Consider the following 22704-nt stretch of genomic DNA (forward strand, 5'->3'; position numbering starts at 1 on the left):
CTGTGAGACTCATCTAAGGCTGTCCCAAAATTTTAATCGCTGTGTTCTGTGAAGGATGGCTCTGGTTTATTGTTCTTTGGAATTTGATTTATATTTCTTTTCCACTCAAATCATTTTTTTTCTTTAATTTCCTCTTATGAATCCATAGGATAATTTTGCTCTGGAAAAACACTCTGGAATCATTTTCTTTTTCCTAAAGATTTTATTTACTTATTTATTTGAGAAAGAGAGAGACAGAGCATGAGCGGAGGGGGACAGACAGAAGGAGAGGGAGAAGCAGACCTCCCACTGAGCAGGGAAGCCTGACACAGGGCTATATCCCAGGACCCCAGGATCATGATCTGAGTGGAAGGCAGACACCCAAATGACTGAGCCACCTATGCCCCCCAGAGGCATTCTTGATTCTTTTTTCTCTCACAACCTATATTCATTCTGTTGGGGAATTCAGATGGCTCTACTTTTAAAATATATCTGTAAGTCCATAACTCTGGTTGATTCTCTCACATTTTCCAAGTGATATGCCAGTGTCTAGAAATCGTAGGTGCTTGATAATATTTGTTTAATGAATGAATACGTGGATGAAAATAAAGATATCATCCATGTATACCACTCAGTTCACATATCTAATAAATAAATACATGTAAAATCAATAGCAGTGCTAATTATGCAAGAATTAATTTTGCCTATAAGAAATATAGGCAACTGCAATCATGTTAACCAGCATGTTATTGTTTTCTAAGAAAATATTGGCAATATCATCAGATAACCAATAATTATTGTTCTAATTTCAAATATTTCCTATGTCTTAATGAAAAACATCTTCACTGTGCACTGATGAGTACATCAAATTGGGGAACTGCTGCTACAAAAACATAATTTGCTGCATTGTTCTCTAACATTGTTTTTTATTAGGTGAAACAAAAGCGAGCATTGTCCTTTCCAGTGTACATATATTTTTATTTTGACTATAAAATGTTCATAATTAAACTTCTCTTAATGTTTTTCTTCTCATGCAAAACATTTTCTCAGGAGTATCTTAATTTTTTTTCATTGTATATTAAATAAAAATCTGAACCTTTTGGAGAATTTTCTGTAAAAATACATTGGTTTATTTAAGCATTTCTTTCTCTATTTTTTTTTAATTTTCCCCTCAGAAAAAATGGTGCCTTCTAATATCTAGAAGGACAAAAAAAAAAAAAAAAAAAAAAACTAAACCGTCTTTGTTAAATAAATCAATGAATCGGTACAATATGTGAGTGGTAAGTCAGCATTACATATTCGTGGACTTCCAGATTCTTTTATTCTGTTTTCCCTTTTAGATAACTGTCCATGAAAGCTGGCACACTGTTTCTTTAAATTCTATAAAACACTTTTGTACAACCTGGAGTACTGCTTTCTGTATATTGCGCTTTTTTCAGTTTCATGGTCACCTACTTCTAGAGACCCACTCTATCAGTTACATTTGGCCCAATAGTCATCTTGGTCATATATGATCCAGTTCATCAGAGTCCCTTGATGTTTGCTTTGTGAGTGAAGTATACATTGGTCAGCAAGATTAATCAAGTATCAGCTAGGTACGTTTGCTTTACCTGCATGAGTGTCCCGGCAGGTGTTTAAGTGGATTTGGTGCTCATTTAGTAGTCTTGCAATGCTGCCAATATTGAGAACTGCATATGGAACTTATCCATTTACATCATCAAGTCAGATGGCTTTATCATATATTCCTTAATTGATGCTATGTGTCTTACTCTTTCCTTTTATTCTCTGCAAAATGAAAATTTGCCTCATTAGTTCTATTTGCTTAGAGAGATAGACACCTGTTAGATTTTCTTCCTGAGTCTCTACTCTCAGTAAGAAACAGTTTGATCTAAAAGTGTACAGTTATCTGTCCTGTTTAAATTATGAAGGTGGTCTTGGTAAATACCAAGCTAAACTATAAACACAATTAAGATTGCATTAGTAGTTACTTTAATGAAAACTTCTCTCACATAAATATATATGTGTGGGTACATATATACATATATATGTATATATATCATGATAAAATAAAATGGTCAAATATCCTTTAAAATTAAAAAGTGTTAATATTAATTGTATCCTTATGTAAGGAAATTTATTCAACCAAGGCACTAGAGAGGGAAAAAAATATAACTGAAATAATTTTTCCATGTCATTTTGTAATTAAGAATCACTTAACTAAGCAAGTATATAAAATGTAATCAAAAGAGTTTAATAAGTGCTCTAACAGTACTGTGAAAATTAATGGCTTCAATGAGAACTAATTATCTAACTTGCTGTTTCAAATATTTAAAATAAGTTTTTGTTCTTCACCCTTTAAATTAGTTAATATTAAACAACTTCATTAATAATGTTAAAATGCAGCTTACATTTGGTGATTAGAATACATAGATACACTTCCTAGCATAGAACTATAAAGACCTGGTAAGAAAAAAAAAAAGTAAAATGGGCTTCAATATGGGTATATTATAGCACAGATTTGGTTCTGACCCAGTGGGAGCATAACTGCATGTTGTTTTCTTATAATGGGAATAGTTCCCATAAGAAAGATACTTAAGGAGTAGATATTTTAAAACTGAATAATGTTACAGTTAGTATAATAACCAATCATTGAAAGAATCATAAAGGTAAATGAGTATTTGATAGTCATTTTTCATTAAAATGCAGCAGTGTCCTGGTGTTAATAACTAGTTAATAAAAGCTAAATGATACTTGCATTTTGATTGCAAATCTAAATTTTCTAAAACACAGACAGTTGCTTAAAAGTTCTTCTGCATTTAATCATTTCATGCAATGATATATATTTAGAACTTTATATTTTTTGAAGTGTTTTTCACTTCTAATTTTCAGTTTTTAAAGGGTTTTAGTTAATTATATTCTTCAAGATATTCCAGCTTGGTTTTTGCTAAGGGAGATGTTTCCTCTAAACAGCAAGAATGGATTAAAATTTAATCTCAATAAAAATCTACATCAGTTTAAAAGAAAATAGAAATAAAATTGTCCAAATGATTTAGAAGAAATCATGACTGCTTATCAAAGTTTTGCTCTCATTTGTGCTCATTTTTTTCACCTAAGTGAATTGACGGTATTTACATAGTTATACATCTGCTTTAAATTTATCATGCTCATAATGTTAAATTTGGTCCCTGCTATAGTCACTCCACATGTTTTTAGAGACAATTTGAAATAAGAGATTTGATTATTTTTATATTTTGAAAACAAAAGAAGAATTGACATACTATATAATATATGTAATTGACATACTATATAATATGAAGAGAAGAGAGAAAAATATTCCTTCAATAAACATCCATGAGAAAGTTTTTTAATGTTCAATAAAATTTAAAAAAAGACATAATGCATAATAAGTTATTCTTTACCCTCAGGCTTTAGCTTTCGAAGTCGTTTACACATGAAACAGAAAGTTATACCTACTATAGGAAAATAATTTATTTTCCATGAAAGTTTTGCTTAGAAGTAAATTATTCTCACAAATTGTATGGATTTTCTTTTCTTTTTTACTTTTTTTTTTTTAAGATTTTACTTATTTATTTGAGAGAGAATGAGAGATATTGAGAGAATGAATGAGAGGAAGGGCAGAGAGAGAAGCAGGTTGCTGACAGAGCAGGGAGTCCCATGTGGGACTTAGTCCCAGGACCCCGGGATCATGACTGCAGCTGAAGGCAGACACATACCTGACTAAGCTACCCAAGCACCGTGTATGGCTTTTCTTATTAAATGTCTTGTGTAGTTTGGATTTTGACATCTGTTTTTACAATCTGAGGGTAACTGATAATAGACTCTGGAACACAATAATAAAAGGTAAGATTATGTATTATATATTATTTCTGGGTCAAAGATCCATGACATAACTCACTACAAACATGCTTTCCTGACATGGCCATGTTGGTGGGATGTGGGAATGTGTGAGATTTAGAAATGGCTTTAAGATTGGCCAGGAATGGGGGCACCTGGGTGGCTCAGTGGGTTAAGGCCTCTGCCTTCGGCTTAGGTCATGATCCCAGGGTCCTGGGATTGAGCCCCACATCGGGCTCTCTGCTCGGCGGGGAGCCTGCTTCCTCCTCTCTCTCTGTCTGCCTCTCTGCCTACTTGTGATCTCTGTCTGTCGAATAAATAAATAAAAATCTTAAAAAAAAAAAGATTGGCCAGGAATGTGTTTTATGGCATATATTTATGTGTATGTGTATGTGATTGTGTATGTGTGTGTGAATCATTTTGGCTCCAAATCCATTTTTAAGTTTTCATACATAAAGATAGAGCTTCAATAGCTTAGCTACAGGACTAAAACTACATGGTTCAGGCAAGAAGACTGGGTGTGGTGCAAAAATAATGAATACTGTTATGCTGAAAAATAAAAAAATTAAAAAAAAATAGAACTACCCTGTGATCCAGCAATTGCACTACTAGGTATTTACCCAAAGCATACAAAAACACTGATCCAAAGGGATACATGCACCCCAATGTTTATAGCAGCATTATCAACAATAGTTAAGTTATGGAAACAGCCCAAATATCCATCAATTGATGAATGGGTAAAGAATATAATATAGTAGAATATTACTTAGCCATAAAAAAGAATTAAATCTTGCCATTTGCAGTGACATGGATGGCAAAATTAAGTAAAATTAAGGCAGTCAGAGAAAAACAAATACCATATCATTTCACTTATATGTGGAATTCAAAGAAAAAAAATCAATGAACATAGGAAGAAGAAAAGAGCAAAACCAAGTAACAGACTCTTAATCATAACAAATAAACTGAGGGTTACAGGAGGGGAGGTGGGCAGGGGAATTGGTTAAATATGTGTTGGGGATTAAGGAGGGTACTTGTGATGAGCACAGGGTGTCATATATAAGTGATGAATCGCTAAATTCTACACTTAAAGCAAATATTACACTCTATGTTAACTAACTGGAATTTAAATAACTTAGAAAAAAAAAGAAGGTAAAAATAAACTAATGTAAAAATTGTTGAAAAAATATTGTTTCTTCAGTTACTTTTCAGTAAGTCAGCCACTGAAATGTTATGCTGTCATATACACTTATAACAATATTAGGACATTGACTTTTCATACTATCAACCAGGGAATACTGCTATGGTTTCCTAGATAGAAAAGAAGAGCTGCACAATTAACCATGAAGTCCACAGAAAATATTTTGTAAACTTGAACTTGTGTTATCAAACTGAGTAGTTAAGAGCCTGCATCTGGAATCAGAAAACCCAGCTTCTAGTTGACTTTGTGAAAATAAAGAGCTGTGTGATTTTTTGGAGATGTTCGTAACATTTTACTTTTAAAATATTAGCCTGTTTCAAACCTTATAATGCTGTATTTACAAGAATATTTCTTTTAATAATTTTACAATCAGTCCTTCTCTTGATAATTAACATAAAGTATGCTTATTTCTATGCATGATAATTTGCATATATAAATTCCCACTTATAGTAATGGCAGAGTTATATGCTATGAAACCAGTTCATCTACCAATGAAAGTTAGAAAAGTCATGGTACTTTAAAACAAATGAATAAACAGACAATATTTGTTTCAAGTAATCTGTGCAATCAAGCCATCCAGACATGAGGAGGGTTTCAAATCCCAGTGAAAACTAAATGCCTCTAGATGAACGTGAAGTTTTATCAATGACTTTGAGAGAGTCAAATGAGCCTCTTTGAGGCATCTGCTGCTTTCTTAACTGGTGTTCTATCTAGAGAGTTAGAGTCAAATAAACAAACCAACAAAATGACTACGAGACCAGAAGGTAAGTATAGATTGAAGTAATTCTGTACAACTGGAAGACAAAATTTGTATTTCAGAGATTGACTACGTAGCACCCTTATACCATGCATATTTCTAGTGAGGATCTTAGAAACACTATTACCAAAGAAAGTACAAAAGCAAAGATTGTCTAGGTCTTACAAAGAAAGAAGTTCAGTTTCAAATTACCTAAATCCCATATTATATTAAATTTATATACAACTATTCTAATTTCCTATCACAAAGAAAAAGAAAAATCTATTAGGAGATAACACCAACCAAATCTTGAAGTTAGTCTTGTCAATCATTTTATACAAAGGAAATGACCCAACTCTAGGAGAGGAAACAAAACCAGGAGAAAGAGATATGTAAATGATCTTGAAACTGAAGTAATCAATTAAGTATATTGATAATCATTCAAGATAATGATGAGTAGTTTCTCCAGATATTACAATCTGAGAAAAGACAGTCAAATGAAAAAAAAAAAAATACAATGAGGGGCACCTCAGGAGAGTTGAATAGGCATCTGACTCCTGGTTTCGGCTCAGGTCATAATTTCAGGGTTGTGAGATCGAGTCCCACATCTTTGCTGGAGTTTCTGTCTCCCACTCCTTCTGCCCCTCCTGCTCATGCTCTCTCTCCCTACCTCAAATAAGTAACTAAATCTTTTTTTTTTTTAAAGAAAAAGATACAATGAATGAAATTAAGAATACAATGGTTAAGTTTAACAGATTAGGCATAACTGAAGACAGGATTGGTAAAAATGGAAAGTTAAAAATATGAAAGTTTTGACCAAAATATGCAGAAAAAGTGAAAGAAAATTAAGAAAAGAGCATAAGGGGATAAATGGAGCATAGTGAAAAACCAAAACAGTTAATTTGGGGACCTATAGGAAGAAAGGAGAGCATGATGCAAAAGTGAAATTTCAAGAGATACTTTGAGAATTTTCTCAAAACAATGAATGACATTGAGCCTCAGATTCTAGAAGCCCAATGAATTCAAGTAAGGAAACACACACACACACACACACACACACACACACACACACAGAGTTTCCAGGGAACAACTATATGTCTGCCATCTGACTTTCAAAAGAAAATATAGAGGACAGAATAAAATGTGTTGATATATTTTAGTGTTTAAAAAAAAAAAAGCTACCAATCAATAATTTTAAATCCAGTGAAATGTTAGGATAGAGTGATGATTTTCAAGCTCTTTATATGCCACACTGAAAACCAGGAGTCTATTTGTTTTTAATAAAATTAAAGTCTTATGTTCTCAGGAGAAAGTAAGTGATAAATAAGTTGTCTTCTTTTTTCCTTCCATGTTCATTTCCGTTTTTGTTTAAAGGAATAGCGAAGTGTTTGTTATTCATAACTACAAAGGCTATCAGGATTTGATAATTATTACTGGAAAATAAAACAAAATGAAATGGAGTGATGGTTAGAAAAAATTTAAATAATGCAATTATTTTCCCTTTTCCCCTTGAGTTATTAAATGGAAAATATCAATGGACACCATTAGCTATTTAGGGACAAGGACAGGGAGGGTACCTTAGGTAGAAGTCAATAAAGACTTTCAAAAGATCCTAAGACTTGTAGGGACTAGAGATAGCATGTCCTTACATGTATCACTAAACATAAAAATAAACATAACATAAACATATATATATGTTATGTATAACTAAACATAACATATTGTGGCCCAATATGTATTTCCTTGTTATATAAGAAAGCAGTGGTTGGGGGGTGGGGGGTTACCCGAGTGGCTCAGTTGGTTAAATGTCTCCTTTTGACTCAGGTCATGCATGATCTTGGAGTCCAGAGATCAAGCCCTACATCTGACTCCTTGCTCAGCAGGGAGTTTGCTTCTCCGTCTTCTTCTGTCCCTTCCCCACTCATGTTTTTTCTCTTTCTCTCAAATAAATAAATAAAATCTTAAAAAAAGTAAAAAGAGAGAGAGAGAGAGCAATGGGAGTTGTTAACCTGTAGGAAAGTACTCATCATTAAGGGGTATATGTGCACCTTGGGTTTTCAGTATTCAACATAATTTTAGACTCTTGACTCCTCCTACGAGCTTCCCTATTTTATAGTTTCCGTTTTCCTCCATTGGTATAGATTTAATCATGAATTCAGTACACTGAGCAAAGAATTTCCTGTCATTGGGATAGTCATCTCTATTAAAATATGGAATGATATGGAACCACACATAAAAAACTGGCTTAAATGGTCCAAGGGATCTTTGTGATGTCATGAATAATTATTGTGATTTAACTCTTTAGTGATGTGGACAAACATTTCTTTAAAAAATACTCATTTAGGGACACCTGGGTGGCTCAGTGGGTTAAGCCTCTGCCTTTGGCTCAGGTCATGATCTCAGGGTCCTGGGATCGAGCCCTGCATCGGGCTCTCTGTCTGCAGGGAGGCTGCTTCCCTCTCTCTCTCTGCCCGATGCTCTGCCTACTTGTGATATCTCTTTCTCTGTCAAGTAAATAAATAAAATCTAAAAACAAATTCATTTAAACAAGTTTTAATGCAATATAGTAATGATTAAAAATTTTATTAATCTTTTTTTCACCCCTGGGTTAATTATAATACCTAAATTTGCTTCTACTTCCTTTCTTTATTCAATACATACAACAATTTAGTTTCTCTTTTTTCTTTGTTAAAACTCTCCTACCAGTGTCTTCCAAAGGTCAGCAGATAGACAATCTAGTCACTCTGACATTTCTCTAAATAGAAGGTGAAGTTTGTGCACTTTCTGTTTTTCTTTCCCTAGTCAATGATTTGTCTCTCCAAGAGCAAGTGTACACTTACTGAAGTCCTGACTTTAATTAAATATTAGCATTAACTTATTCCAAGAAAGTTTTAACAGAAATAACTATGTCAAACCTCTATACAATTTTCAAATTCTAAATAAATTTTTTTAAAATAGAAAATATCAGGATTTTATATATAATAGTGTGTGTCATATGTATGTATGTGTATATAGTGTATATATATATATATATATATGTTTTTCACCATTAACCTCCATTTTCAATGGATGATTTTAAAACCATACTTTAAACATAATAGCTTATAAAATATACATAGTCAGTATCCATTTATTCTCCCTCATCTTCAATATAATTTTCATGTATTCATATAAATAGCTAAACTATTACTGGGTATATTTTTATAAATAATGTATAAGATATAAAATTTGTTGTAAATCATACACATGTACATATATCTTATATATAAGTAAATATGTATATGTTTATGACCCCATTGATATATTCATATTTTCTTATAATATTTTTTCTTTTTTTTAAAATTAACATATAATGTATTATTTGTTTCAGGGGTACAGGTCTGTGAATCATCAGTCTTACACAATTCACAGCACTCACCTCATAATATTATTAAAAGTTACTTTATCATGGTAATATTTTCCCTTAGAATTCATTAAAACATAATAATTTCCTGCAATCACCCACCATGCCTGTTGAAATGAAACACAGATTATTTTAAAATACCTCATGTTCTTTTGTTTTATTCTTGTAAATTTCTTTTTTTCTTATAATTGAGCTTTATTTTCAGATTATATTTCTTATTCTACAGTTCTACATTACAGGCTGTAGTCTGTAAGAATATTAAGGTCATTATTTATATATTTGCAATTCTTCTCAATGAAAACATTTTTGTAATAACATGGAAATGGTATGTCATTGTCAGCTTTCAATATATTCATAATCATATCAGAGTAACTGACAGAATCTTTTTAAAAAAGGCAAAAGTGAATTCAAATATCTATAAATTACCCCAGGAATAAACAGATTTGCAAAAAGCAAGACTCATACCAAAGTAAACATCAATGCTAACATATTGAATGACTAACATACTGAAAATTACATTCCAATATAGCAAGATGATCAGAACAAGAAAGTTTAGTTTCTAAAGGAGTAGTATTTTAAAAACGTCTTTGCAATTAATTTTATTGAATGGATAGTTCTGATATCAACTGAAGTGCCCTCAAAAAAAAAAAATAGGCAGAAACAAATCTTAAGACATACTTTACTCAAGTAGTGTCTTAAAATTAAGAAAAATTTTACTCAAGAAGTTATTTGCCTCTACCCCCAATTTTTCATTGCATAGATTTAAAAATGTGTGTTACATTTATTTGTCTATGTAAATTGAAATGCAGAGAAACTAAGATTAGGTCATCTTAACAGAGGAACAACAAATAATAAAACTGTAAGTGAGTTATAATGCCTAAAACCCTCACTATGTCATAAGGTAGGGATTCAAGGATAGATTTAAAATTTCTTTATTAATAAGATATCTACCTCTGTTTAATAGCAAATCATCTACAATGTGATTAACAGTACAGTGATAATATATTTGGCCACATCCCACTTTATTTTCTTTACAAGAAAGAGTGAGTTGAACATTAATCCATCAATGTATCTACAACTTAAAAATTACTTTTAAGAATTAGGAGGTACTTTGAGTGTTTTTTCAATGTGCTCAGTTGGTATTGAATAAAAAGTGGCAAGAAATGATTATGTGCTAAAAGTTGTTCATGAACTATGCATATAAGGGCTAGTATCCCCATACATAGTCGAATCTGTTACACTATAACAAAATATTCTGAACTCTGGTGAATCTACACAGTAAATTCAGTTACAGTGAATACACACAATTAGTTAACTTAACCTATCTTTTAAAGTTATCATTGTATTAATAATGTACCTCCAATAACTTCTACATAATCTTACTCTTTCTGCCCCCAAATAAACTACAAAAAGTGAAACCCAAGTGTATGTAACATGCCATCTAATGTGAATACAGATGAAATTTCCACTTGCTCTCAGTTGTTGAGGTAAGAAGATAAGCACGTTTTGATTCAAGTTTCTTTCTTTGTGTGTCACTATAAATAAGGGCACTTGGTTGCTATTTTTTGACAGTAGTTTTGACATATATCATGGCTGATGTTTGTAATCTTGAGAGTGGAAAAGATTTAGTTTTTGTTTCCTCAACTCTTTAAGAATTAAAAATTTACACATGAATTTAACCATATATGGATTTGCATGTGATTGTGAAGTTATAGGTCTGTGGCTTATTTAGGAATGACATCCTGATCTATATTTCAACAAATCTTTACATAAATCAAAACAAAAAAAAAGAATTAATTGAAACCTTACACTTTTTCTCACTGATCATCATAGAGTGTAAGATTAGACTATATGGGGAATTCTTTCTTTATGATAATCTTTTTTTGTTAATATTAAGAGGGAATGAACAAAGAATTGGTAAATTTGAGTCTAGGTGATTAACTGATTTGGAGTACATCTATTAATATACTCTCTTCTCAGACTTTTCTTGTCCACTCATTTTCTTTGATTTGACTTATAAAATCTGGATATGTTCAGATAAAGCTCTAGATTCTCTTTATAGCTCATTTCTTTCTTTACTATTAGCCTCTTACTACCTTCATAATTTCATCTCATGCCATAATTTTTCTTACTTACATACTGACAAATTTTAAATATGTATCTCAGGCACAATACTGACACAAATACAGCTTTATAAATCAAAAAAATATTAACACTTCTTTGCCTGGTTCCTCTCCCTTGTCCCACATATTTCATGTAATATGCATGTTTATTCTACTTCAAATCTCTTTTACATTTATCCTTTTCTCTTGATCTCACTGTTACAATTCTAATCCAAACTACCATTTTTTTAACTGTAGCAATAACTTCTAATTGATTTTTTATTGTGGCTAAAAAACATAAGATCTATTATCTCAACCATTGTTAAATGTACAGTTCAGTAGCATTAAGTATATTAATTCACACTGTTGTAAGACAGATCTCCAGAACCTTTTCATCTTGCAAATCTAAAACTCTATAGTTTTTGAGAAGCTCCCCTTCCCAGATCTCCCTTCAGCCCATAGTTACTTCCATTCCATTTTCTAAGAATTTGACTACTTTACCTACCTAAAATTGTAGAATCAGTGTATTTGTTCTTTTATGATTGGTTTATTTCATTTAGCCTAAAGTCCTCAAAGTTCATCCATGTTGCATCATGTGACAGGATTACTTTCCTAAGACTGAATAATCTGTAGTATGTATATATAATATATAAATTAAATATTATACTTTATATATTATATGTATTATATATAATATATATTATATAGTAAAAGTATATATTAAATATATAATATATATTATATAATATAAAAATCTCTAGTATGTATGTAATTGTAGTATGTAGTATGTATATATACATTTAATCTACTCATTCATCTGTTACTGGACATTTGGGTTGCTTCCACCTCTTGGTTATTATGAATAGTGCTGCTATAAACATGGGTGGACAAATATTTTTTTAAAGACACTGCTTTCAACTATTTTGTATATATACCCAGCAGTGGCATTGTAGTTCTATATTTTTAATTTTTTTGAGTGGCTTTCCTACTGTTTGCCATAGCATTTACAACATTTTACATTTCCACTAATAGCACACAAGGGTTTCAATTTCTCTACATTCTCCCAGCATTTGTTTGTTCTCCTTTCTCTTTTCTCTCCTTTTTCCCCTCTCCCTTCTCCTCTCCTCTTCTTTTCTTAGGGGTAGCTATCCTAATGGGCATGAGGTGATACCTCAGTGTGGTGTTGAATTATACTTCTCTGATGATTAGGGATGTTAATCACATTTTCATATGCTTGTTGGCTATTTGTATATAATTTTTAAAGAAATGTCTATTCAAGTCCTTGGGCTATTTTAAAATAGAGTTATTTCATTTTTCAGTTGTTGAATTATAGGAGTTCTTTATATATTCCAGATACTAATCCCCTACAGAAATATATTTGCGTCTTCTCTCATTCTTTGTCTTTTCACTCTTAATTGTGTCCTTTGATCTGATTTTTTAGTAGCCTCTTTTATAAGCCCCCAATTCATATTCCATACTCTTTGTCAAAAAAATGCTTACAAAGCCCAAATAGGATCCTGTAATTTCACAACTTTATAGTTACCAATGTCTCCCCAAAGCTCTCTAGTTAAAATTCAAAATGCTTAAAATTGTGCTATATAATCTGGCATCAGTCTATCTTACCAGGATCTTTACACACCTTCTTTCTCCCTTTACTTTCTACCACACTGATTCTTCTCATACCTCCTCTGATGACCCAAGCCCCTCCTTATCTTAGGTCCTTTGTCTATGCTTTTAATTCTGTTTTGTGTTTCTCCTTATTCCATGCAAAGAAAACTGTATTTTTTGAGCCTCAGATTAAATGTCTCTTATTCAATGAAGCATTTCCAGACTTTCCAGCTTAGAACAAATTTTTAGGTCTATAATGTCAACATTTTCTGAGATGATTTGTAGTATTCATCAAATGGAAAAATTATTTGTGCAATTATACAGTTATTTATTTCATATTTGTCTCCTCAAATAGAATGTAAGATCCATGAATAAAGAACCATCCTTTCTTATTTATCATTATGTCTCCAACACCAGCAGAGTTCCCTGCCTATTGAACTGTTCAATAAATACGTTTTAGATGAGTAAAAGAATAAATGAGGGACTAAATTGGTTGTCTGATTTCTATAGGGCAATTTTGGCTATCAACCAATGATATCAATTTGGGCGATGTGGTATCTGGACTTGAGGCTTGGGCATTATGTTCTAGTTGACACCTAGGAATAAAATATTAGGCCAAAAGTCTATTGGGTTGAAAGGTGTAGCCAGTGAAGGGTAGGAGGAAGACCTTGATGTAATACAAATCAGGAATAAGGGACCAGGTAAAACAAAATTAATTTAGGAGCAAGGCTAGTAAAAAACTGACAAAAGCCTAGGAAATTCATATGAATGGAAATGAAGAGAGGTTTGCCTGAGTTACTGGCCTGGAGACACATTTAGGATAGGTGAGTTGAACAGAGTTGGTTTGGAGGGGAGTAAGTGTTAACATGATCAAAGGTATGGCCCAAGGCAAGGACTTAACTACTTATTTTTTCCTTCAAATTTTAAATATCTGATTTGAAATTTTTACATATTACCCTTATTATAACTATTGTGTTTTCTCCATGAGATCCACACTGTTTGTGTTACTTTATAACAGGTATTCCTAAACCATTTTGGAATGTATTAAAATTAACGCATGTAATGTGAAGAAATTTACAATACTTTATTAGGCAAGAAGAATCCTGGTAATTTTAATTAATGGTCTAGTGCTCCCAGCTAGAATTGTATGTAATTGCCTGGCAGATACCATCTATGCCTATGACCAAGGAACATGGCTTACTTTTCCCCTCTCTATGTGATGGAATTTAATTATAGTACATTGCTTATTGCTCTGATCTCAACAATAATCTTCTGCACAATATTTTGCCATCACTTAATCAGGAATATGAAGACATTAACTTCAAATGGCAGTTTTACTTCCTGATTGTGATTTATTTATATTTATTTTTACTACTCTAAGAAAGGAGATCATTTTTCATAAGGAGGTAGAAGAAGAAATTTTGATAGTCTTTTCCAGGTGGTATTTAATACATTATGGTGAATGAAGAGATTTTTGTCCTGATTATTTCATAAAGATATTTTTTACCCTTTGAAATGCCAGCGTCTGACAGTTGTGAACTCCTTACTTTGTTGAACAAGCTCTAACTCAGGGAAAATACCAAGAGTATACATGCAATTGACCTTTAAACAAGCCTTGCCTTCTACTGGAATTTGTAAGTCTCTGTGACTGAGCTTCTCTCAAAGGAGTTTGTTTTTTTTTTTCCCTATTATACATTATCATACAAGTAATACTTAGTTTTTGAATTTTCAAATAATGTTGCATTCTATTTACATCAAAATATCAGACTAAGAGGTAATACCTGACAGTTGCATCACTTAGTTATAATGTAGGTACTTACGGACATTTTTGTTTCCAACAGTGCTTCTTGTTTTGATCAATATTACTTGTGTATAGAAACAAATTTGCCATATTCCATGCCTTATATTTCTTTTATGTTATCCATACTACCTAGTAAGAATGTATTGTTTTAGACAAATCAATTTCCTTCTCTGTGTCCAAGCTTCCTGTCAGTAAAATGAAGGTTTTCAAAAACAGCCTGTTGAGCTTGCTGTCAAGCTCTGACACTGCTGTCAAGCAGTGACATTGCTGTCACTCTATGTTTCTGTATTCTCAATGGGGATGATACTATCTCCAAGGATGTAAAAACTGTTTGCGGGGGGGCAGTAAATAACATCTTAATGTGTGGCCCTCCAAAGGGCCATCATAACGGTAAATAACAGTATTAAAATTCTATGAAAGGAAAGAAGTAGTTAAAAACAGTATATTTAGGGACACCTGGGTGGTTCAGTTTGTTAAGTGTCTACCTTCGGCTCAGGTCACAATCCCAGGGTCATAAGATTGAGTCCTGCATCTGGCTCCTTGTTCAGTAGGGAGTCTGCCTCTCCCTCTCTCCCTCCCTCTGCTTGTGCTCTCTCTCTCTCTGACAAATAAAATATTTTTAAAAAATGATCAGTGTATTTAGTGTTTCTCTAGGAAGTAATAATTTAACATAACAACAAAAAAGTTTAGAAACACTGCTCCATGCATTTTTGCACCTCAACTCATGGGCCCAGGCTAAAATCATATTGAAGCCTCTGTTTAATCCTTTTTTCATTCATACCATATAGTCATATGATCACTCTGTAATGTGGATCATACATATAGGTGTTTACAGTGATTATTTTCTGTCTAATGTTTGTTTGCATGTATACATTCTTTATTTTTTTCAGGCCTATATCTCTAGGTCATTATTTCCAAGTAAGGACTTGAACCCTCAATAAAATTGCCCTCAGGAATAATATAAAATGTAGAGAAAATTTCCCAGCTTGATAATAAATATTTTCTTTAGGTAGAAAATTATTGGATTTTTGGATTTTTTTAAAGATTTATTTATTTGATATATAGAGAGAGACAGCAAGAGAGGGAACAGAAGCAGGGAGAGCACCAGAGGGTGAGGGAGAAGCAGGTTCCCTGCTGAGCAGGGAGCCTGATGTGGGGCTTCATCCCAGGGCCCTGGGTTCATGACCTGAGCTGAAGGCAGACATTCAATGACTGACCTACCCAGGCACCCCTGGATTATGTTGGTTCAGAATGATAAGCCATGACTTAAAAATGGAGCAAAGAGTCAAATATGATTCAACTTACTACCCAAATATTTAGAACAGTTTCTTTTATTTATTTATTTATTTATTTATTTGACAGAGAGACACAGGTAACAGTGAGAGAGGGAACACAAGCAGGGGGGAGTAGGAGAGAGAGAAGCAAGCTTCCCAGCTGAGCCCAATGTGGGGCTCCATCCCAGGACCCTGGGATCATGACCTGAGCCAAAGGCAGCCGCTTAACGGTTGAGCCACCCAGGTGCTCTTCTTCTACTTTTTTTTTTTTAAGATTTTATTTATTTATTTGACAGACAGAGATCACGAGTAGACAGAGAGGCAGACAGAGAGAGAGGAAGGGAAGCAGACTCCCCGTGGAGCAGAGAGCCTGATGGGGGGGCTCAATCCTACGACCCTGAGATCATGACCTGAGCTGAAGGCAGAGGCTTAACCACTGAGCCACCCAGGTGCTCCTTTCTTCTACTTTTTAATATTAGATACAAAATATACCAATACAAAGAGTGCTCTTTCTTAATCATGTTCCAGTCCAACATTTTGAGACACAATGAGCATATGTGTTAAATAATATAGGATTACATATATATATGTGTATGTATATATAATATATATATAATATATATATAATATAATATATATATAAACAAAGGGAAGTTATATAGATAGATAGATAGATATAGATATAGATATCCAACATTTATCTATATCTATATCTATCTATCTATATAACTTCCTTTTGTTTTTCATGAGGAAAATTTTAAAAAAGAAAGGAAAGTAAATGTAAGCAAGTGACACAGGATAATAACAGACTTGTCATCAAAATGTAATCAGTTTTCACAAATACTTACAGGATTATACTCTTAAAGAGTTTATATTTTACACCAGAGAATGAAGTTAAGTATTCAAGTTGCAGTTATTACCAGTATGGTTCCAAGAGTCTGGGAGAGTAGATAAAACTGCCATGCCTTGCTACAGCTTCACTGACCAAATGGCAATGTCCAATAAAAGCCAAACACGTGAGTGGTTAACACAGGTAATGTTTTCTAAATTTTAGAAACAAAACAGAATTTTATAACCCAAAATGTCAAAGGTACAATTAAGTGGATAATTAATTTATCCTCCCATTAAACTGTGATGATAATGTTTTACACACACACACACACACACACACACACAAAAGCACACGTACAAAATACTCTGTATAATAAATATGTCATGAGTATGGTGGGCAGAATAATGGTCCCCCAAAATGTATATGTCCTAACTTCCTGAACCTTTGAATATGTTCTATTACACGGCAAGGGGCAATTAAATTTGCAGATGAAATTGAGGTTGTTAATCAACTGACCTTAAAATAAAGGGATTATCCTAGATAATTCTGTGAGCCCAGTGAAATATTCTCCTGGGCATTGCTCGCTGTGAAGATATTCGGGAGCCACAAGGCAATGAAAGAAGGCAGCATTGAGAAGCTGGAAGAGGCAAGAAAATGCATTTTCTCCAGAAATGCATGCAGCCCTGCCAATTTTATTTTAGCTCAGTAAGGCCATCTCTGTTCTCCAAGCTCCAGAAATATGTGTTGCTTTTTAAAGCTACTGTTTGTGGTAATTTGTTACAGCAACAACAGAAAACAAATAGAATGAAGTAAAATATTCAAAAGCCTAGAAATATATTATTAAGGCCAAGTAAGTTAACAAAAATATCAGAAGTTACTTATGCCTTTAAAAACATTATTTCTATAGACAGGTGGGACAGCAGTATAGTTCAGAAGAAAGTCTCTAGAAATAGTCTACTTTTTTCCAGATCCTAGCTTTACCGTATTCTATGTGGGTAACCCTAAGAAAATACTTAATTCCTGTGGCCCCACTTTCTCATTTTTATAGTGGGTGAAATAATAATTGTACCTCAAAAATTATATCAAAAAAATATATCTGATATTATAATCAATATTACCAAACACAGAGGAAGTCCTATGTATAGTTTTCTTAATATTTTTATACTATTTATTATTTGCTATTTGTACTATTATTATTCTGAGAGATAGCACTCTAATACCCAATTTCATTTTTGTATTGTATCTTATATAGACATAATTCTTTTGGTTTCAGTATTATACCTGAAAGAACTGATATAAATTGTTAGCCTTTGGTTATCTTTATAGATTGATAGAGGGAGGTTTTTTCCAAGGGCTTTTTATAATAATCTCATTATCATAGGTAAAGCATAAATCTGTGTATCAGAGATAAACATGAAGAAGTTGATAATTTTTAAGCCATTTTGTGGTGGTCATTTCAAAGGGAATTGGCCCATCTTGAAGCTATCATTCTTTGAAAATACATAATGATTTAATGTATTGCTATATATAGACATAAGTACTGTGAAATTTACCAATTACATGCTGGCTTTGCGTTATGTTTTGGTTAAATAGGGTTATTATGAAAATGAAGCTGTTTATTTTGGGGTGCATTTATTTTGGGTAAAGATAACAATTTACACAAAGTTTTCTTTTTTTTGTCCTCCCCTTTTAAGGAAGTGTTGATGTTAGCAAATTTTAAACAGTGAAACATCCGTTCCCCTTAATATATTTACGCCACCACAAATTCACTTATATCAGACAACTCAAGGAAAGGAGAACATATTGTATATTGCTCAAAGCTACACAAAACCACTGAGATGTAAAAAATTATCTAATGACAGTTTTTATTTCAAAAATGAAGTTACTTTTTTACAGAAGAAAAAAAAAGAAACCCAAGCACTGCAAAATATTGGGTTTTTTTTCTCCACTTCTGTAAAATGAATTTAGATTAAACATTCCTAGCTTCATCTAGTTTTTTGAAGTCTGTTTTTATTGTACATGATGGAAAGATGTTTTGCAGTCATAACCACATCAAACAGTGAAAGGTGATACTTTGATAGATTCAGCATCTTGTGGAGCTGGGAGGATTCTAAAAATCATCAAATCCACACACACTCAGCTAAAATTTGACAATATATTGAATAAACCATTAAAATTTTATATCATTTTTCATGTTCAGGATATGAGAACCTCATATATTTATGCTATAACATAAGTCCTTTTAGTTTGTCTATTTATAGTAGAAGTTAAAAATACTAGATTGCTGTTTTGCTTTGTTTGTTTTCATGATAAAATTTCAAGCACTTGAAGACTATGTCGAAGTTTATTTTTCCTTGTTCTTCTCAGTAGGTAAAGGGATACTGTTATTCTTTGTTCTTTGGGTTACTGTGTCCAGTATCTGGTCTTTTTCTCAAGATAGACTTCAAGTTTACTCCGAGTTTCTAAAGGATATATTGACTATAATTTCCTTAATTTACTTTAAAGGCAAAACATTTACTTGTATTCTACCTTGGTATCACCACTTTACAATGAAGATGATAAATCAGTCTTGTTTTCATTGAATGCATCTGGCATTCAACATCCAAGCCTAATAAAACTATGATCTAATGAAGATGAGAAAAAGAACATTTCTGTTTTCTTTAGACTGACAAATCTAGTCAAACAACAACTGAAATGTTCATTTATAGAAAGAGAAAAACTTCTTTATCATCAGAAACTGATTTATCACACCTGAGTTTTTCTGTGCTTGAATTTCCTTGGGGTATCTTTTAAAGTAAAGTTGATTTTAAAGGTAGAAAAGGTAAAACCAATTTAATTGGAGAGATCAAGAGAGCCGAGGTGAATATCACTTTGAAAATGTTGCAGTATTATCTCAGAAACTAGGATAGACAGTGTTATTTCAAAAGAAAAAAATACAACTATTTCTATTCAGGCAATCATAGGAATATAAAATGTGAAGCAGGGGGATAGGGTAGTATAAACTGAAAAAAAAAAAAAAAGTGTTAAAACCTCTTCTGTGTCCTAAACCTTGGGGGCTAGAAATCGCTGTCCCCTCAATGAAATTATATTGGTGCACCTTTAATGTGGATGTGTATGATATCAGGATTTTTAAAAGATTTTAATTATTTATTTGAAAGGGTGTGGGAGAGGAAGAAGCAGACTCCCAGCTGAGCAGAGAGCCTGATGACAGGTTTTATCCCAGGGCCCTGGGATCATGACCCAGGACCCAAGTCGAAAGCAGGCACTTAACCAATTGAGCCACCAGGCATCCCTGATGTCACTTTTGTTTTTCGTTTTTTGTTTTCCTTTAAGAGACTCATGACTGAAATTAAAAACATAGGGAAAAGTTTAAAGTAGCAGATGGTCCTTATTAGTATCTCTCCTTTTGTTGTCCAGTTTGAAAACATGATATTAAAAATTAACACGTGTGTGTGCTTGTGTGTATAGTACAATGTGTTATAAATATATGCATATATTCTTTACTAAAGTGGAGTTTGACAGTTGGCACAGAAGTCATAATATTCTCTTTTATCAAGATAATAAAAAAATGCAATGTGTCTTTTTATATTCATTTTATGAATACTACTGAGGTTTCAAATGCTAAAATGCACCCTTCAGTGACTATGGCTTTTATAGAAAGGTGGTAGAGACAGCTAATGATAATTCTTTTAGAAAGCATGGAAGATAAACAACAAAATAAAGCATTATTTTAAAATGCCTTAATAAGAATGATTATAAAATAACTACAAACTAAGACCGCCTTAAAGGGTATTTTTGGTATTTGGGCCATGATCCTCCAGCACAATGTTCGGCAAGTACAGTTGGAGATGATGTGTTTCATTGGCAAGCCACAATTACAGGACCTAATGACAGCCCATATCAAGGTGGTGTATTCTTTTGGACAATTGATCTTCCTACAGGTACTTCTTCATACCACCTAAGGTTGCATTTGCAACAAGGATTTATCATCCAAATATTAGCAGTAATGGCAGCATTTGTCTCGATATTCTAAGATCACAGTGGTCTCCTGCTTTAACTATTTCTCAAGTTCTTGTATCCATTTGTTCACTGCTGTGTGATCCAAACTCAGATAACCCCCAGTGCCAGAGACTGCATGGATGTATAGAACAGACAGAAGTAAGTACAACAGAACATCTCGGGAAAGAACCCAGAGGAATGTCATGTGATGCTACTTTAAAGTCAGAATAACCTAACCTGCATTAGAGCTGGAATAAACTTTAAATTACTGTTTAAAAAAGGGGGGGGGGGCACCTGGGTGGCTCAATTGGTCAAGCCTCTGCCTTTGGCTCAGGTCATGATCTCAGGGTCCTGGGGTCGAGTCCCACATCGGGCTCTCTGCTCCGCGGGGAGCCTGCTTCCTCCTCTCTCTCTCGCTCTGCTTGCCTCTCTGTCCACTTGTGATCTCTCTCTGTCAAATAAATAAAATCTTTAAAAAAAAAAAAGGTATCTGGTCAAGACTCTTAAGTTCACTAAGATATAAATATAAATTACTATCTATAAATTGGAAATAGCTACTGGTTAATTTTAAAAGGTCTTATTTGCAGATTTTTAGGAAAGACAATAATAACACTAAGCATCAACATACACAATATATTATGACCATAAAAATCTGTTTTTCTGAGTCAAAATAAATGTCAAACACTACTTCCTAATGTTTGGAAGGTTTTGTGCGTGTGTGTGTGTGTGTGTGTGTGTGTGTGTGTGTTTTCCCAAAAAATCCCTTGAGAAATTATGTACCCTTATATTTTATAATCTGCTATTTCTCTAAAGTGGTTTATAATGATAAACAGCTTTGGAGATAAGAACAAATCCTTTATTACTATTTCCCTTATGTTCTGTTTTGCAAATATGTTTACTTTAGTAAGAGTAAATGCAAAGAAGAAAAAATCCAAGTCAGCCCCTCAACTATATCTGAAGAAGTTCAAGTGCATCAGTTACAAAGGGCCTGAATATTGGTAGAAAGGACTCACAAGTCTCCATCGGGTGTGGTGACAAAAACCTTTAGTAAAAGTCAAGAGTATGGCACCTTAAGAGAAAGAAGAACATACCCATCATGGAGGGTCTGACATTTCCAGGTGCAGTCCCATGTTTATTCTCAACTGTAGATGTCCTTTTCATCCGATTATAAATCAATAAGACATGCAAGGCATCTTGCTTTCAGGATTGCCCAGTCAAAAATTTACAGCAGTATTTTAAGATTTATTTATTCATTTATTTGAGAGAGAGGGGGAGAGAGCACCATCAGGAGGGGCAAAGAGAAAGTGAGAGAATCTCAAGCAGACCCTGGACTGAGCATGGAGCCCCATGGCAGGACTCGAGATCATGATCTGAGCCAAAATCCAGAGTCAGATGGTCAACCAACTGCGCCAACCAGGCACCCCTACAATGGTATTTTTTAATACCTAACTGGTTATGTAGCTAAAGCCAGCCTGTGCAGATTGAACTGAGTGTAAACCTTCAATCCATCCCAAAACAGTGTGGGTAATTTAGCACTGGGCACCTATATTATATGGGAATTTCAAACTGTAATTTGCATTGTATCAGTAGCTAACATATCCCTATTCCTATCCAATGTCGGGGCCACATTTCTAAGCATTCCTGGAGATTAGCACAAAGTAGAAGAGCTGCCGCTGAAAGATGACCTTACCTTACACACAACTGGTAGTGTCATCACTTCATTGATGAGAAAGCAGAGGCAGAACCAATGATCAGTTTTCCTGAGTTTATTGTTGATAGAGCTAGGATTGGTAACCATCCATTGATACCTAGCCATGAATCTTCTGGTGGAACACACAACCTCTTAGAATAAGAGTCTGATATTTGCATTTGGCTAGAATTAAATAGCAAGATTCCTTTGGCTAGAATGACAGATAT

At 33.2% G+C, this 22704-nt stretch overlaps 1 pseudogene; it reads left to right on the top strand.

Annotated features, from left to right (window-relative positions):
- The first annotated feature begins 5777 nt into the window (after window positions 1-5777).
- LOC116875650 lies at window positions 5778-20996 on the top strand (annotated as a pseudogene).
- The last annotated feature ends 1708 nt before the right edge of the window (window positions 20997-22704 follow it).

This window comes from Lontra canadensis, unplaced genomic scaffold (assembly GCF_010015895.1).
Source record: "Lontra canadensis isolate GAN:19392208 unplaced genomic scaffold, GSC_riverotter_1.0 scaffold42, whole genome shotgun sequence".
Taxonomy (NCBI): domain Eukaryota; kingdom Metazoa; phylum Chordata; class Mammalia; order Carnivora; family Mustelidae; genus Lontra; species Lontra canadensis.